The sequence below is a fragment of the Marmota marmota genome, unplaced genomic scaffold (assembly GCF_001458135.2).
Source record: "Marmota marmota marmota unplaced genomic scaffold, marMar, whole genome shotgun sequence".
In the NCBI taxonomy this organism is placed as follows: Eukaryota; Metazoa; Chordata; class Mammalia; order Rodentia; family Sciuridae; genus Marmota; species Marmota marmota.
Window position 1 is genome coordinate 28962902 of NW_026000016.1, and position 15386 is coordinate 28978287.

The window sequence follows — 15386 nt, forward strand, 5'->3', positions numbered from 1 at the left end:
TTTTTTTTTTTTTTTTTTTTTTTTTGCAAAACAAGATCCCATATGGCCAGTGCTGGTCTTAGTAGGTCTGAAACAAATTGGATGATACACCTTTTAAAGGTGGCTTTTCTTTACCCCCGCCCCCCATTTCTGTCAAGATTTTGCTGCTTGGTGTGTTTATAGGTCTTGCTCTGGGCATTTAGCTGAGTGGGAGGAGCAATGTTGTCTCTGGTTTCAAACTCACAGATTTCCAGTCTGGCTATATAGGTAGGGGTGTGTGTATGTGTGTGTGGTGTGTGGGTGTACATGCACATGTTAGCAATGGTGTTCATTTGATGAGTAAGGGTAGAGGAGGAACAAGGTAAAAACACATCCACAGGATGCACTGACCACTACCCTGCCCCATGTTGGACCATGCCAAGCCACAACCAAGCTCTTCACACCAGGCTACATTTTAAATGGCTTTTGTTGTGCTACAGAACAAACTGAGGACTCTTATCAGTTTTCTGCCTGCTTGGACCTTAAAGGTCAGCAATTCCAATCACAAGCTTAGTAGCAGTCTTTCTTGAAGGGGAGAATTCTAGAGCAGCATAAACAGAGAATATTTTCAGCAAGTTTGTTGCTTGTGCCCTCCCAAGTTCAAAGAGAAACCTCTGTCTCATTAAAATGACTCCTGGCTTTGCCTGGGGAAATTTCAGTCTTCAACAGTTAACTTTTCTGGAGTTATAACTTTTATGCATTTCTCTTTTTATTGGGTAGACATTATGATTGGTTTTACAAGCAAAATAAACAGCTTAGGAACAAATGAAAGACTTTTTTTTAATTCCTCTTTTAACTGTAAATTTAAAAGCTTGAAATGAATTTGGCAAATAACTCATAATGCTGAGGAGAGCTGTGGCTGAAAGGCAAGATTTCCAAAAATTCTTGAAAATCCAAGTAATACCAGGAATAAATTCCAATTTCAACTTGTTGAGCCGTGTGTCTCTCAGAACACTTTTTCTTCTCTCTTAAAACAAAAAAAAAAAAAAAAAAAAAAAAAGAAAGAAAGAAAGAAAGGAAAAGAAAGAACAAAAAAAAATCACAGAACCTCTGCTGGGCTGCCCTTTGACAGAATGCAAAGCTGGGCTCTGATGGACCTGGGTTCAGCAGGTCTGACACAGCCCCAGGGAGCAGGCAAACATGTGGTTCCCAGTGAGTTGAGGAGATACACTCCCACAAGTAGGAGTCAAGGCCTCTGGAAATGTACTTCAAGGTCAGGACATAGAAAGTTGTTCTTTTATATGTCTCATATTTATTTTTTCTTTTTCTTAAGGTTAACCTTGAATGTTGGACCTGACTGATGAACTTATTTTGACCTTCTAAATAATCTTGAATTATGTAAAATTGATCACAAAAAAATTAATATGTACCAGGCAGATGGCACTAGAATGTTCTTTCATTAAAGGACCAATTAAAATTTCATTCTTTGGGGTTAGGGGGAGCAACTCAGGGGTAGAGCAAGTACTTAGTATGTGTGAGGCCCTGTTTTTAATACCCATCACTAAAATTTGATCAATAAATAATGCATTTTCTGCATTAAAAAGTTTTCCTTAACTTCTTTCCATCCAAATTATCTATTGCATCCTTCTGTTAATTGTCACTGCTCATTGAATAACACTGTGTGTCAGGCATCACAACAGTACCTGCCTTTTACGTACTTGACTTTTAATTCTCCAAAACCAAGTTCATGTTACCTGATGATAAAGAAACTGAGGCCTCTAGGTTCAGCCACTTCCTGAGTGGTCAATGATGCAGTAGATTTTTGAACCTAGATTTGCCTACCTTTGTTACCTGTGCTTTTCTGACCTGGTTCCAATGTATAATCATATAGCATTACTAGTTTCTAGGTAGCATTACAACTCATTAGTCAGCTCTTTCAGAATAGGAAACTGGTTTTATTATTCTCTAAGCAGTATTTAGCAAGAATGCCTGGCAGTTCTTTCAGTGATTTTTTTTTAATAAGTGTATAACCTTGGTGTTATAAACTAGTGGAACAATTCTATTTTTGCTAAAATGATATAGTAGGGTCTGAGAGATGGACTTCTAACAAAAGGCACATGACAATTCATGTGATAAACACCATCTTTTTTAGTAACAATAGTAATAATCACCACCACCTTTAATTGGGTAAGTTTCTGTTGCAAATCATTTTTCACTAAGTGCTTTACATTCATTCTCACAAATTTACATTCATTTTCACAATTTAACCTTAGAATAATTATGAGGGGTTCCAGGGAATTTTTATTCCCCATATTGCTGTTGAGGGAAGGAGACTCAGAAAAATAAAATAACTTGCCTAAAGTCATTCAGTCTAAAACAACAAACAAACAAAACTCACCATGCTCTGAACATTCACATGAATCCCACTTTATTTAGTGCATCTGATCCTCACTAAAATATTATGGCAGTTTAATTATAGCATGGGACAGAAGCAAGATTGAGAATCAATTTTACGTAAAATCTTATATAAAAATATAAACAAAGCTTGAAAAATATAAAAAGCAGAAAGAACCACCTGGTCAGGATAGAGGACATGGCCAGACTAATCCAGGAGAATAAATGGGGTAAGTAGACCATGCTACATTTCTTCATGCTTTGCTGTATTTTTCTGCTTTGGTGTTCTATTGTACTATTCTGCTTTTGTGACTATTGGGCCTGAAATATTGACATACTGAGGAAAAGAAATCATATAGGAACAGCAGGACTTCCACAGCATCCTGATATCACTCTTTTAGTTCCCAGAAGAGTAGCACTCATTTATGTGTCAGAAACATTCACACGAATCAGTGTGACAGGGTAGACATTGACCACAAGAAAATGAATGATACAGAATTGTCTTTTTAAAAAATAAAATTTAGGTATGACTTACAGCCACCAGAAATATAAAAAAGGTAATGCACGGAGAAAGTGTGTTAGATTTCTGTCACAGTGACAAAAATGCCTGAGAAAATCAACCTATAAGGAGGAAAGGTTTATTTTGGCTCATGGTTTCAGAGATTTCAGTCCCTGGTCACATGCCACCTTGCTCTGAGCTTTCAGCAGCACTGTACATGGTAGGAATGGATGGTGGAAGAGCTCCTTTCATCTCCTGGTGGTTAGGAAGCAAAAAGAAAGAAGAAGAATGGCCCAAAATCCCAATATCCCCTTTTTGGTAACCCCACCAATGTTAGGACTTCCCTCCACTAGGCCCCACCTCCTAAAAGTCCCATAACTGTTCAATAGCACCACAGGCTGGGGACCAAATTTTTAACACGTGGGTCTTTGGGGGACATTTAAGATCTAAACCATCACAGAAGTGCATCAATAAGTCCTGTACTTTCACAGTAAATGTTTCATTTTTCAAATAGAAGTTAGTGTTGATATTGTTTTGATCCAAAGAGTTATTTAAGAGTATTACTAGAATACTAAAAACTAAGTCCTTGTGGTTTCTATTCTCATTCCTTGGGACTTTAAGGTGTAGGAATCAGTGACCAACATGGGCTTTTAGGAGATGTGGCTAAACTGGCACACTGGAATCCATCATTTAAGAACTTAGTGAGTGTCTGGAGAGGCTGAGGCAGGAGGTTCAGGAGTTCAAGCCAGCCTCCGCAACTTAGGAAAAACCTGACTCAAAATAAAATAGAAAAAGGGATGCAGATGTAGTTCAGTGGTTAAGCGCCTGTGGGTTCAATCCGTAGTGTGTGTGTGTGTGTGTGTGTGTGTGTGTAAAAGGAATAGAAATCATTCTATCTGTAGACCATTAATTTGAATGTTTCTTACTTTCTCACTACACTGGCTTCTACTGTTGATGACTCATTAATGATTGTCAATCTTTTGGCTTAACATGAAAATCAGGACTACTTTGTAAGTCCAACCTGGAATTATACCCACTCCTTCAATGGCAGTGAGGTAGTTCACAGCAGTTATTAAGAGCTTGATGTATATAAACCTTAATAGACTGTCAGATCCAGCTTTGCTGCCTATTGGCCCCTTGAATTCAGGCTGATCACTTAAAAACTTTGGCTTATTTTTCTTCTCTTTTGCAAAACGCTATGTAAGGTTTCAAACCTTACATAGGTTGTGTGCAACTGGCCAAATGCCAGTAATGACATGATTGTTGTGTAAATTACACACTATTATATACACACACATACACACACACACAAAATGACGTCTTCTTAAGGGGCTAACAAATAAATCCATGGCTATTATGTTTTGCGTCTTTAATTATGAACTTATATGATATCATTAAGGGAAAATGAACATAGGCATAACTAAAACATAGTCCCAGAGTATAGTATAATTTACATCTGAACATTAATAATAATGAATTGAATTTTATAAACACAACATTTTAAAATAGGCAGTTAAATATGATGAAGAAATAATTTTAAATTTACATTATTTTGAGGTAAAAATGAATATATCAAATTTTATATAGCTTATGAATGCAGCACTTTAAAAGTTTATATATATCTATATTTATCTATCTATCTATATTTATATAAGCAATTTGGAATACTTTAATTTTAATTGACATTAATTGTGTATATTTGGGGGGCATTATGTGATATTTCAATACAGCTATATAATGTGTAATGATCAAATCAGGGTAACAGGCATATTCATCCATTTAAACATCATTTTCTTGATTCAAAATCCTCTCTTCTAGATATTTTTAAAAATTCTATATCAATTTGATTTTTTAAAAAATATTGAAGATTAAATAAAGTTACTTTCAGCTGGGTGTGGTGGCACATGCCTATAATCTCCATTGGCTCTGGAGACTGAGGCAGAAGGATCATGGGTTCAAAGCCAGCCTCAGCAAAATTAAGGCACTGAGCAACTCTGTGAGACCCTGCCTCTAAATAAAATAGAAAATAGGGCTGGGGATGTGGCTGAGTGGTCAAGTCCCCCTGAGTTCAATCCCTGGCACCCCCCTCCAAAAAAAAAGATTAAACAAAGATATTTTCAATTAAAAACTACAAGTTCTGTGATATTTTAATTACCATCATATTCTATTGGCATTTCTCTATAATCAATTTTTTGTTTCATGGCACATGCATGAGACTTCATTTACTAAAATATATCCACTTTTGATATTCTGACCAGTATTTTTCAAGTTAAAAAATTCCTTTTGGATTTCCTGTTTCAACACAAATTACTAGATGACTACATGCCATACCTTTGAATTCAAATCTTGGCTTTTGACTCGTTTCTCAAGGATAACTTGGCCTTCATTGTTTGATATCTTATAAAACACAGTATGCGTGTGTTTTGTGGTTAACTTAATATCTACAAATAAAAAAAATGCATTTGGCTCTGTAAAGTATTCTGGTAAAAAGAATCTCGTGAACTAAACTCTTGCTCTCTCAAAATACAACTTTAATGTTTCCCTAAATGAGAAACGTATTGTGGGGGGCGGGGGGGGTATTATATGGAATTGCAGTTATATAATTTCTGCTGCCATCACTGCAACAGAATAAATACCTTTTGTAATTGAAAGGCATTCTTGTAATGCTGGGGCTAAATGGAATAAGAAATTAAATGATCACTTCTTGAAGATATAATTGTTTGCTCTGGGGGAGGGAAAAACCTTTTGACTGAGAGTGGAGAAAGAGGAAAGTCTTCATAGATAATTTGTTTTCATCACTCATTCCAATGCCAGCTGCAAATCTTGAATAATAAGTCAAGTGCAATTTCATGAAGGTACGTCAAATGACATTTTATTCTTTTTTAGATCTAGAGAAATGATTTTAAGGATGAGGAATGGCTGATTCAAGCAAACAGATTAAAAATAGAACATTACCTAAACGTTGAGTAATTCAAATTTAAAAAGCACACAGACATTCACATGTAAAACTAAAGTTTTTGGCTATTGAGAAGAAAGGTTGTGACCTGGCTTTAAGTCTGTCTCCATTCTTGACCTCCTTTCTTTTAGTTCAAAGAGATTAAATCCATTTTCCTGGGCCAGTCATGGATGAGAACATCATGGACATTTTGGCTTTGAGATAGAGAAGGAAGAGATGGAGAAAAGGGACTATGAGCTAATGGGTCTTTTCCATTCCTGTAGCCTGGGCTTCTGCCATTGCATCCCACACAACCCAAACTCCAGCCACATGGGCTCTCTTGCCATTCCCCAAACACACCACACACTTTACTAAGTAGGGCTTTGCACATACTGTTCTTTCTGCTCTAATACCACCACCCGCATTTCTGTTTTGCAAACTCCTACTCATCTATCAGGAGGTCTCACCCACTCTGTGAAACCTACCCCAACTCACAAACAGAGCTAGTCGGTCTTTCCTGTCAGCTTTCATACCACTCTGTTTATTCCCACACTTAGTCTATTTAATTGAAATGTGTCTTTTTGAACTTCTCTTCTCCCTACTCTCAGCTCTGGACTTGTAAGGCAAAGGAGCTGAGCCTTCTGATCTTTTTTGTCCGGTTCTTTACAGATGGCTAATAAAGGCCCTTGAAGAAAGATCCGTACACTCGCACTCTGGCTACACAGATGGTGATATAGAAACAGAGACAGAGACAGAAGTGAGATAGAGATGGAGACAGAAATTACCCTTCCTATGCCTAAGGGGAAAGGCTCAGAACAGGGTGGCACAGGATCTTTCTATGCATGCTTACTCTGAAATCTATAATTGGGTAAGTAGAAAAAAGGAATGGTAACTCAATTTGCAATTATACTGTGTGGCACATTGGGGTTGGGGGAAGAGAATAGCAATGTCCCCCAAGTACTTATGGATAATTTATTTGAATTTAATTTGTTGTCTTCACAACTGAGTTCTAAATACCAAGTAGGATATATCAAGCATATGTTTGAATAAAGTGTAAATAAAATTGTCTCAAACAAAGGAAAAGCTCTTCATTGTCAAATGAAGTGGCAGAGATCTCTATTATATTAAAGTGGATGGAAATGGAATCTTCATACAATCATGTCAAATATACATTCCAGAAAGAGGATGGACTTCAGAAATAAGAAATATAGGAAAACAGGGCTGGGGATATAGCTAAGTGGTTAGAGTGCTTGCTTTGTATGCACAAAGCCCTGGGTTCAATCCCCAGCACCACCAAAAAGAAAAAATAATCAGGAAAATAATCTAAAATACTCCTCCTCCTTTGCGTGAATCCACCTGCTAGACATAGCCACAAGTGAAGAAATGAAAGTTAGGCAGTCCTTTCTTGTGCACAGTTCAAACACATGGTGTAAAAGATCAGACTTATTAGGTACTGTTATGTTTGGGAATGCCTTTAAGAATGAAAAATTAAGATATAATCAACACTCAACACCAATGCACCAAAGAACATAATCCAGATGAGCTAATCTGCAAGACTGGAATAAAAATGAGCTAATGCTGTTTAGGGGATTGTATGTAAAATATGGCAAGACATCAATAACAATTGAAAGGAGGAAGAGGAAAATGTTGCTCAGCTGCTAACAATAAAGAAGCAGCAAATTTGCAAAATGCATTAACTGTTTCAGTAACTGGTAGCACAGTGTAGTTAACCTCTAAGACTTCACACAGCCATCAGGAGTACTGACCAGATATATCATACATCTTTGTTTCTGGGCCATGTTTAGTAGGATTTCTCCTCCCTTATTTTTTACTTTCCTTGGTGATAGGGGCATGGAGGAAGAGGAGCAGGGGACAGACAATGTGCTTGCCTTTCTCTTATTCTCCCTGCAGCTGGCTCAGGAATGCCATCTCCAACTTGACAAAGAGGCATGTGCAATGCTATTCAAGCTGGTAGTTGAACTGACAACACATTTTCTATATCACTCAAAACATTAAAGAAGAAAAACGCTGTCGTGAATGTAAAAAAACAAAATCAATTAAAAAAATAATTTAAAACAAAAATGTGCAATAACCTAGCATTCATTTGTAAAAGCATTAAGTTGGCTTTACCAGCTGAGAAATTGAATTTGTGAGCTGTGAAATGTCAGAGCTGACCCCTGGGGGTTTTTGAGGTGGGATGATGTGGTGAAGGGCAGGTTTTAGGTCATGTTTTATACAAGAAGTTTAATTGTCCTGGCTAGGAAGTAAAAGTGACTCATTGAACTGAAGTGGTCTCTATCTCCCAATACAGATTTCAAATGGGGGAGGATAGCAGCAGAGCAATAATATCTTTAAAAGAATTGGGCTAGTTCACTTCAGTCATTTAACTACTTCCATCCAGATTCATTTGTTTTGGACACAAAAATTGACATCAAGCCAATGATAGCAAAAAAAAGCAGTGTCTTTGCTGCCCCTTTTGAACCCACACAAACCTTTTCGCTGTGTTTAAGCCAGGGTTTTTTTTTTTTTCTTTTTCTTCTTCTTCTTCTTCTTTTTTTTTTTTTCTGGCCAAGGAAAATTACATGTTCTTCAGCCTTTTCCAAGATTTTATTGAAGTACGTTAAATAGTTTATGACTGTAAAGAATTGTAAAGTCATCATGACACCAAGTTCGTGGGATGGTATTTTCCAGTTGTGTTTTGATTATTCTCTCAGAAATTTTCGTCCCACTCAGAGATGAGTATTTTCAGTTTGACTTCAGGAAATTATTCATGGTGATTTCTTATCTATAAGGCTTAGATGCTGGGTTTAACTCACTTTGAAGGCCTTTGAATTTGCTTGGGTTCTCTAACCACAGCATTTGCTACTCACCTGCCAATCTCCTTAGCCACTCTCCTTTGGCCACTGATAATACTAAACTTCAAGCCCATGTTTAAGTTATCTCCTTATTGTTCAATCAACCTTGGTTCTCTGAAGAAAATTTTACTCCAATGAACATGTTGACGTTTGTTTAGAGAAACCACTATCTCTTCAATCTCCTTCCTCAATGGAGTAATCAGAGTGTTCAAATGCAAACTGAAGCAGGTATTCTCAAGGAAGAAGATATCAGAGATAACGGCCCTGGACAATTAAAGTACCTACCAAAGGGAAAACAGGAGCTAACTAGGGGGGTTGGAGAAGTGTTACACCCAGAGTGGGGATATACCAATTCTGTGCTGGGAGATTGATAATGTATAAGTTAAGAGAATCCTCATAAAAGATAATACCAAAAAGCTATACCAAAGGGAGGTTATAAAGGATCTCAAATTGCTAGGCCAAGAAGATTGGATTTGATTCTACCATAATGATAAAATTAATTAAAATATGACAGATTCTTTTTTTTTAATAGTCTAAAAATTTAGGGCACCATTTTGATTGTCCAGCTCCAAGGCAGAGTGATAGGAGTAGAAAGAGGTCAAATTTGCTAAAACAAATCCTGGAGGTAGAAGTAACAGAATTTGGTCATGAATTAAAATAAGGAATAATGAAGTAGCTGAAAGAATCAAATATCTGTCAATCTTTTATAGCAGTAAAGTAAAAAATAATGGGTTCTTTTTGGGTTGAAATGAACTCAGGGCATCTGTAGATCACTCATGTGGACCCTGATGAAGGCAGATGAAACATGAACCCAGAGACTCTGGAAAGGACAAGGGGAGGGGGGCAGAGTCCAAAATCAGCATTGTGAATCTGATTGTGGAAGTCTAAGAGAATGTGAGCTCCAGACCAGGAATAGGTGATGTAGATAGACACTTCTAGTCAAGCAACACCAATGGAAAAGATGCAGCTACTTCTGATTTCCCCTGAAATACCACCACAATGATAATAAATGGATTAAAAAGAAACCCTCCAAGGCAAACTAAAACAGTTGAGAAGAGCAAATGTGATATATCAATGACATACAAAAAGCTAGAAATCAGAGGAACATAAGAGGTACCTGATGTGACATTGTAGGGAAAAAACAAACAAACAAACAAAGGTAACAGTATGTTTTAAAAAGCCAAAACTAGAGCCAAGTTTCATAATGTTATGAAAAATTCAAGAATTGTAGGTGGCTGGGCCCATTGAAGGTGGAAGATGTCAATCAGTCCAAATACAGAGGGACTGTTTTAGATTCTGAAAAATAAAAAACCTATTAAATCTTTATGTCTTTTCCTCACGTCCATATAGGCCAGAGACTTACTTACCTCCTGCCCAAGGAGGTGGTAGGCTACATGTTGACTCTCCAGAATGGTCAAAGCTAGGAAACTCCAGACTCCAGGGATCCAGGAAGTGCTAGAACAGGAGTCATTCCCAAAACAAGAAGCCATGTGAAAACCCACTAATAAATGGGCAGAAGCCAAGCTGCTGTCCCTACTCAGGTTTCAGAATACTGCTGGCAATGCCTACCGTACATACCCAGCTAGATGTTAGATGATTCCTTTGGGGTAAAGTATTGCCCAAGAGATGAGACCCATGATTGGCAACACTCTGCTTTCTGAATTAATTATGTCACCATCAACAACAGCACTTTGCTGTTTACTTGTATAGTGAAGCCACCCCTGGACAAAAGCCCTTTGCTAGTCTCCTTTTTTGAAGCGTTGAAATATATCACATAAAAATACAAATCATTAGCATTCAGTTCAGTAAACAATGACAAAGGAAATCTTACAATCACCACATCCTCACCATTAATTCATATGCCAATAGTCTTTTTAGTGCCTCACCTTTAGATACAAATGGCCAAAGATCATTATACATGTAAAGAAAGAATTTAACACAAAAAAACTACGATTGTGTATATGTGTGTGTATGTTACTTTATATATATATGTGTGTGTGTGTGTGTTTGTGTGTGTGTATACAAACATAATTTTCTATTAACCATGAAACCAGAACAGAATGGAACAAATAAGAACATTAAGAAAATCAAAAAGATTGACCTTGGTAATGTAATAGAAGAAATAAAAGTTATCATAGAAGAATTAGAAATCAGATTAGTAGACCTGTAAGAAAGTAGAGCAAACAGCAGCTCAAAAGTGAGAAATACAAATTGGAAAATGAGAAGATAAATCATCTCCAAAACCAGTATATCACCAATAAAAAATTAAGAAATGAAGATTCAAAAGAAACAATGACAAGGAAAAAAAAATCAAGAAAATTTCCTAAAATCCAAGAACATGAAGTTCTAAATATAAAGAGATTATCACAAGTTCAAGAGACAAAGGAAAACAGATTCAGACTAAGGCACACTATTGCAGAATTTACAAACACTATGCACAAAGACACATTTGAAAGCATCCAGAGAAGAAAAACAAAAGAGTTCTCATAAAGGATTTGAGAACTGAAATAGAATCCGTCTCCTCAAAAGCAACAACAGAAACTAGAAAAAAAAATGGAGAAACAAATTCCAAACCCAAGGGGCAATATTTTCCAACTGGCAGTTCTTATTTATGCTAAACTCTCAGGTCACAGAGTATGTTAGAAACAAGTTTTCAACATGATGGTTAAGGGATTTCTCTCTCCTATACCCTTTTCCCTGCAATTGTTGGAGGAGATGATTCAACAATAGAAATAGTAGCCACTTCTCACACAATTCTTTTTGCCATGAACTTTTCTAAATGCTTTACATAGTTCATTTATTCACTACAGCCTATTTTGATACAAATATTACTATCCCATATTATAGATTAGAGAATTTGAGACACAAGAAACTAAGCAATACGGCCAAAGTACAAAACCTATTAAGGAAGTCGGCCCAGGAACTCTCTCTGTCTCCAGAGTTTATGCTCTGCAACAAAATGAAGGAGAAGATTCCAGGAGATACTCACAGGAGAATCAGGGAACTGGAATTCAGCACAACTGAGAGACAAGGAGGATTCCTGTTGATGGAGATGAGAGAATAACAGTTGTGTAGCAGTACATGATCCACAAAGACCCAGATGGCTAATCAGAGTCAAAGGAAGCATTATAGTGATTGTCAAAGAGCACAAAAAGGGAGACACATTCACATGTGGGGGCCCTAAAGCCATGAGCCACAGCTGTCCTGGTCCCCTTCCCCTTCTGGCTTTGCTATGACTACATCTGGGTTCAGAAGCTAACATGGGGAAGCTGTTACATTTTGAGTCTCTCAATCTACACACCTTGTTTGTCACATAGTCATAATTTGACTATATGACTAATTCCCATTGCTCAATGCAGCTGTAGCCCATCAATCTACAAGCTGCAGGTTTATTTATAATGAAAATTCTAGGTACCTCCTTTTGAAAGCATTCCTAGGTGGTGAATCAATGCATAGGGATTGCTGCAGAACCCCTATAGATCTTTTAGCTATATTTATATTTCAGGCATGATTCAAGGTGTATATTTCAAAGGCCAAGCTTGCCTCAGGTGTCCCCAAGGAGGGGAGGTGAAAGTAATAGATTTGCTGTTAACACTTTCCTTCCCAGTGAACCTCAAGGACAACCCAGTGCAAACTGGAAGAGGACTAAGGAAAATAATGCAACCAAATAGTTACTTGATTTGTTGGAACATATTGTAAGAAGATTTAAGTTTCTGGTGGGGAATTTGGTATTCAATTAGAACATACCGTTCTATGTTGTAGTAGTAAAATATGTGATAAAATTTGTGAGGTAACCATGTTTGGAAGATGAAAGGTGAAGAAATATGTGTATAAAAGGAGTAGAGAAATCTAGTGTATCATTTTTCATAGTAGAGACCCAATAGGTTACAACAGGAAAAAAAAGAAAAAAAAATAACAACAAAATCCCAGATTAATGGTCATGCACAGAAACAGGCTTGTTATTTAAAAATATAGAGATAAATACCATAGGAACCATCTAAAAAGTTGAAAGTGATTTCCTCCAATAAGCAGTATCCAGGATATTTGAGAGACACAAAAAACTGCTCTTTTCCATTATGAGACTTACAAGACCATTTTTCTTAACATATGTCTAAACATGACTTTGATAATTTGGGGTGGGGTACTGGGGATTGAATCCAGAGTCTTGTATTGTTGGCTACAGCCCCGACCCCTAAATTTTTTTTGTTTTTATTTGTGAATAACTGTTGTCATAAACATTTTATAAAATACATACAACAGAACTAAGAAATGATAGAATTGAAGTAAGAATACTGCTAGTATGAAGGAGAATTTAGGACTAAAGAATAATGCAACCCAAATTATAAGAGGCTGAGAAATTAATAAGAGATGAGGAAAAAATGGAAATGAAAAGCCAGTCATATAGATAATTGTTAATTTTTTTATGAGAAAGAGATTTTAAAAGAGGAAAGAGCTTCTAATTTGCAAACTATGAAAAAGATAATCTTTAATGATATAGAAGACTAACATATGTTATTCCTGGAATAAAAAAAGAGCAAAAATGTTAAAAATTCACAAAAAGGGTATTATTTTTTTATCAAGATAACAAAGTAGTGGTTTCATAGCATCCAGATACAGTCACAATTCATTCACTCAGGCTTATGGTGCTGTTGCTAGGTTCAAAGCTGAAGGGCAGGATGGGTGTAAAATACAGATGAGAATAAAGTGCCCTCTCTGACCTCCAAGTGCTCATGATGTGAATAATCACTTACAACCCAATGGAGGCAGAGGAAGTCTAAAATGCATCTTTGCACTCAGGAAGCAGCCAATGATTTTCTCTTTGATACACAGGGGCATGGGATCACAAGGAATTGGGAACGCTGCATTGGATCAGGCCACTGTCTGCCTGGTATTTGTTTTAATGCTAGAAATGAGTTATTGGAGAATGTAAAAGTTGCTCTCCATGCGGTCATCATCAAAGGTTAGGAATGTGCCCAGAATAGTCTATGCTTCCCTTCTCAGGCCACTCTTTTCACTTCTGCCCAGTGTTTCTTTTCTCCACCCTAAACTATTCCTGGCATCAAGGAAAATCAGTGCGGGTGGATTTGCAGCCAGAATCATCATTTTCCTTGCAGAAAATGAAAAGTGGTGTAGGCAGCCTTTTCAGAGAATTACTATAGTGTAGAAAGGATACCTATTCTAGAATGTGAAGCAAATACTCAGTTTTGGAGTATATATTCTTGGTTTTTATAATACTTATGTCATGACTTCAGTTGTCATCTCTCTGCTGGTGTCCCTTAGTTCCCAATGTGCCCTGGAATCTTGCAAACTCCACCTAGATCTATAACAATGCATTCACTATCTCTGAGGTAGTGGTCCTCACAGCTTGTTTCTGTTTTTCGTTGTTCACTTTATTGATGAATCAATCCCCTCTTAGTAAACACATGAGCCCATCTTGCAGGATGACTACTTGATACAAAAAAATGATTCAGGGAGCCCCTGAGTTCTGCCATGTGAAAGAATTATAGACCCAGATTTGAACATTATAGATGTAGGTAAGGGAAGAAGAAGGAGCAGAAGGAGGAGGAAAAAGAAGAGGAGGCATCTAGGCAAACAGAGCATTATTTAAGAATGTAGGCCTGTGCAGTGGCACACAAGTATAATCCCAGTGGCTCAGGAGGCTGAGGCAGGAGGATTGGGAGTTCAAAGCCAGCAAAAGCGAGGTGATAAGCAATTCAGAGAGACCCTGTCTCTAAATAAAATACAAAATGTGGCTCAGTGATTGACTGCCCCTGAGTTCAATCCTATGTACCCCCCCCCAAAAAAAAAAGAAAAGAAAAGGAAAAAGAATGTAGAAGTTACCAGAGAGTTATCATAATAAATGGTCTAAGTTGGGGTTCAGCAAGCTTTTTCTGTAAAGGATCAGAAAGCAACTATTCTCATCTTTGCACACCATAAATCAGTGCAGCATCTCAACTTTGCCCTGTAGCAGGAAATCAACCATATATAAACAAATAGGTGTGGCTGTATTCCAATGAAACTTTATTTTTTTTGCATATTTTATTTGCATATAATTTTGTCATAAAATATTATTTTCTTTTGATTTTTATCAAATCAACATGTTATGTAAAACTCATTCTTAGCTCATAGGCTGCAAAAAAAAGTACTCAGTAATCTGGGTTCAGACTCTGGGCCACAGTTTGCCAACTCCTAGCTAAACAGAGGCAAGCCTAGAGAAGTAACAAAATGAAATCAAGAAGAAGTAAGCAAAAAGACACAGGAGAGAGAAGGCAAGGGCTAGTCAGATGGAACTGAGCCCATGAGTGATGAGCACATGTATTTCCTTCATGGGGACCTTGACTGAGGAGTGCTAAATAATAGAAAACATGGCTTCAAATGAGTAGTTTAATGGGCACATTATATTATACTTTCAGTAAATTTTAAAAAATATAAAAATTGCCAAAGTGTTGTCATATATCTATTTTATGGCAAATATTTAGTGATTATAATGAAAGGCTATATTTTACTTGAACAACTACTAATGGCTTGTGAAAAGTCTGTTTTCTGTTTATGCTTTGGGCCTAGGGTGGAGTTTTAAATATTCTACAAAATGTTATTTTTCTTCTATGTCTCAGAAAAACCATAATTTATTTATTTTTAAAAGAGGAGAACTTAAAATTTCTAGTTTCAAAATTTGAAAGACATTTACACTGTCAGTCCAAAGATCCATTGCTGAGCTGCCAGGTAAAAGTAGATAAAAGTAATA

At 36.7% G+C, this 15386-nt stretch overlaps 1 long non-coding RNA gene across 1 annotated transcript in view; it reads right to left on the bottom strand.

The window, feature by feature from the left end:
• The window catches only part of LOC125618481, a 41806-nt gene extending 30083 nt beyond the window's left edge, over nt 1-11723 (bottom strand). The window contains exon 1 of the long non-coding RNA XR_007349776.1: nt 11631-11723. This is a non-coding gene — a long non-coding RNA (uncharacterized LOC125618481). The remainder of the gene's footprint in view (nt 1-11630) is intronic.
• Between the last annotated feature and the right edge of the window lie 3663 nt (nt 11724-15386).